The sequence below is a fragment of the Bidens hawaiensis genome, unplaced genomic scaffold (genome assembly GCF_021521415.1).
Source record: "Bidens hawaiensis isolate Kalapana, Puna unplaced genomic scaffold, B.hawaiensis_p1.1 tig00001576_1, whole genome shotgun sequence".
Lineage (NCBI taxonomy): Eukaryota > Viridiplantae > Streptophyta > Magnoliopsida > Asterales > Asteraceae > Bidens > Bidens hawaiensis.
Genome location: NW_027491089.1, coordinates 937506 through 941730, shown reverse-complemented (window position 1 = coordinate 941730; position 4225 = coordinate 937506).

The following is a 4225-nucleotide window of genomic DNA, read 5'->3' as shown; positions in this document are numbered from 1 at the left end:
TATCGGTTAGTTTGTTTACCTTTATGTAGAATTTCTAAGATATTTGGAATGTAGTTCAGTGTATGATTAAACCATGTACAAAGTCAAAAGTTGCAGCGTTTATTAGACATGTAATTTGAAATGTATGCATAGTGTGATTTTAACTTTTTGACATCAAATTATATCTATTTTTGTGACCAAACCTGGTGTAGTTTGTCAGTTAATTTGCATACAAATTTTACCCGTTTTCATTTTGAGTAAACTGTCTCATTTATGTTTATATGATTTTTAGATTTAGAGATGTTTATCGTTTTTATTTAACATGATTTGAATCTTTATATGTGACACCCGGTAAATTCCCAATCCCTTAAACCAAGTAATCAACCTAAATATTAGGTAATTATGTTATATGCGCCTTGCGCGAGCGCGCCATATTAGAATCAGCGCGTGCATTTGTTATGTGCGCCCTGCGCGAGCGCGCCATGTTAGTCAGCGCGTGCATTTGTTATGTGCGCCCTGCGCGAGCGCGCCATGTTAGTCAGCGCGGGCATTTGTTATGTGCGCCCTGCGCGAGCGCGCCATGTTAGTCAGCGCGGGCATATTATGTGCGCCCTGCGCGAGCGCGCCATGTTAAGAACCAGCGTGGGCATATGTTATATGCGCCATGCGCGAATGTTTTGGCTTTATGTTTTCATGTACCTTAACGTTATGTTGTCTAATGGGTTGACCATCCCGCATGATGCTAAGGCGGGTGCATCCTAAATCGTTTATGCGCGTGCGGAAGGGAACTAACCTCCCCGCATGGCGGGAACATTGAGAGCTAGTTTGTCTGAAGCTCCAAGATGGAATTGACTTCAACATAACTGATCACTATGTTGAAATACCAAGACCACCTGGAGAATCTACAAATGAAACTCAATGTCCCTAACTGCGAGAAGGTTACGCACCAACCCGCAGCAAAGAAATGTCCTTCACGCAGAAAGCTATGCGCACAAAGTGATACGCACAGAACACTTAGTCTATTCTCCAGACGTAAGGAGATTACTCCCGCCCAAAAGGAAACAGTAGCGTGTTTCAGAGATTTTCCACTTTTTACTGTACACTGACAAAAGTACCTGAAAAAGCACACTGTAACATGAAAAGTCAACTGTCAGCCACCCTATTCTCACCAACCCCAGACCTGCATGTCCTGACCAAATCAAATCAAAATCTTTTATCCACTACTCCACTTTTAAATAAATAATAATAATTTCCATACCTTATCATCATTACACCTAGATATGAAAAGATTACAATCCCCTAAAGCAAGGGATTGTGTTCCCTTGAGTTTGCCTATAAATATGTAACCTAAATTATCACCCAAACACACTTCAAACTTCTCTCTTAAGAACTGCAAACTTGCACTAAACATCTCCCAAGCATCCGTTATTTTCAATTCCGTTCCAGTTACTAGGTAAGCCGAGATTATAAACTTGAGATCGACTTTCCAAACCTTATATTCTCCTATTTCTTATATACTTCTTGTTATTTAATCGTATTCTAGACCTTCAATTCAAAGGCCAACACCAAGAAAACCCGAATCTCGATTAATCCCTTAACAAGAACCACAGGTGAGTCTCACAGCCCCTATTTTCACTATTTTCACTGTTTTTAAACTGTTTTCGGGGCGAGGGACACGTGCTTAAATTACGACTTATCATGGTATACTTACAAGTTATGTAAACGATTGTGTTTAAATTATGTTTCATGATGAGCAATGCAAACGGTTATCTATGGTTTACGATGTATGTGCGCCAGAACTCGAGTAAGTGATCACTTTACCATTGGAACTCTAAGGGTAGGGACTGCTGGTTTGATCCGCCCACTCGTAGGGGTCGCACCTCTTACACAGACGAGTGCCTAGTATGGTCATGGGGCAGTACTATGGGTTTGAGCCCGCTCGTAGAGGTCGCTCCTCTTACGCAGACGAGCGCCTTGTTTTCCGGCCCAACGTCCGCGCGTAACCCGCGGGACGGTATTACAGTATTATTCGCTCGTAGTGGCAGCGCCACTTACACAGACGAGCACGGCTTTCCAGAAATGTCCACGCGCAACCCGCGGGACGGTATTACTTATTTCGCTCGTAGTGGCAGCGCCACTTACACAGACGAGCACAGTTCCCAGAAATGTTCGCGCGTAACCCGCGGAACGATTTTATCAGAATGTGTTGATAGAACTATGTTTTACCAAGCATGTGTTTTAATGATGCTATCAGAATTATGTTTCAGAATGATTTTTATCAAGATTATGATGCAATACGATTTATCAAGTTACTAAAACTTGTGAACTCACTCAGTTTATACTGATTCAAATGTTTTACGTGTCTTTCAGGAGATAACTAAGTAGCGCATGGAGTCACACTTAGAGCACCTCACGCTGAACATCTAAAACTAGCTTTTTGGAAGATTTTAGTTCTATCCCTTCGATGCGCGTGGTTGTTCTCGCCGCGCAAGGGGATATGGCGTGGAAATCTTCAACAGTTTTTATACTTGGATGATTTTATGTAATTTTTAAACAATGTAATGTATTTGTATTAAACATTTCATGCGCAATGAAAATCTTATCTTGAATGTTTGCAATGGCCCGTGCTTAAGTATCAATCCCCACTCGCGCGCGCCCGGCTGTTTCCGCCGATCAGGGCCGGGTGTGACAGATTGGTATCAGAGCACTGGTTATAGCGAACTAGGAAAAGAAGTTTTAACCTAGACTATAACCGTTGGGGAATCGCATGAAATATTTTTCAAAGAAAATATTTTCAAAAGAAACTATACACACTTAGGAACACGGGTCACACAGTGTCTAGTGAATAAAGATAAAGAACATTATGTGCTCAGAGTAAATGCGCTAAGTTTAATATATTTTCGTTCTCTTTTAAAGCGAGAATGCCTCCAACTAGAGCCAAGGGAATCACCATGACACCCGAGGAACTCGCGGAAATAATCGCGCAGGCGATCGCGACACATGAGGCCAGCAAGGCCGAATCAAGTCAGGGTCGTCAGAACGAGACCCCAGAACCCGATTCAGGAGCCTTGGACAAAGGATGCTCCTATAAGACATTCATGGCCTGTAGGCCTTGGCCATTCAAAGGTACCGAAGGGGCCATTGGGCTCTACAACTGGATTGACAAGATGGAGACAGTTCTCTCCATTAGCAGATGTAGTGAGAACCAGAAGGTCCTTTACGCGACATGCATGTTCCAAGAAGCAGCTTCGTCTTGGTGGAAGCTTCAAGTGAAGACTTTGGGGCGAGAAGTTGCTCTTCACAAGACCTGGGAGGAACTGAAGGAAATGATGATGAGAAAGTTCTGCTCTCGCGCAGAAATCCAGAGTCTGCAGCAGAAATTCTGGAACCACACCATGGTAGGAACGGATATCGACGCCTACAACAACCGGTTCAACGAGCTTTGCCAGCTGGTGCCAGACATGGCAAACACGGAGGAAAAGAAGATCGAGAGGTATATTTTTGGGTTACCTCCTGTTGTTAGGGTTCCGCTCAACGCCGCAGCGCCTCCAACCTTTGATGAGGCGGTAGCGCGGGCCATCACCCTTACAAGGGATACGGTCCGTGCGGGTATGTTGACTACGCGCGGAAACGAGCAGCGAACCTCTGACTCCAAGAGGAAATGGAACTCTCACCACCGAGGGTCCGACTCCAAGCAGCCACCGTTCAAGAAGCAGGAAAGCGCAAGGGTTTACGCGATCCAAGCCGCGGAGCCATCAAGGAAAGGATACAGCGGGCCTTACCCATGGTGCAACAAATGCAAGTTTCACCACGAGGGTGAATGCGCGAGCGTCACGTGCGCCAAATGTAACAGGCCAGGGCACAAGACGGTGAATTGCCGTGCTAAAGAAGCTGGAGCCAGTGACAACTGCTACGCATGCGGAAAGCCAGGGCATTTCAGTCGGGATTGCCCGCAAAGGGGAAACCAAGCTCGCGGGAGAGCTTTTGTGATCGGCGCGGGTGAAGCTAAAGAAGAGCCGAATGTGGTAACCGGTACGTTTTTGCTTAACGGCCATTTTGCATCTGTCTTATTTGATACTGGCGCTGACCTAAGTTTTATATCTGCTGAGTTTAAAAACTCCCTAGGCTTAGCAACCAGTAGGCTAGACACGCCTTATACTATAGAACTAGCCAATGGTAGGCAGTTATGCGCGAACGAAAGAACTGAACAATGTGTTATAGTCATGGGAGGTCACGGGTTCAATAT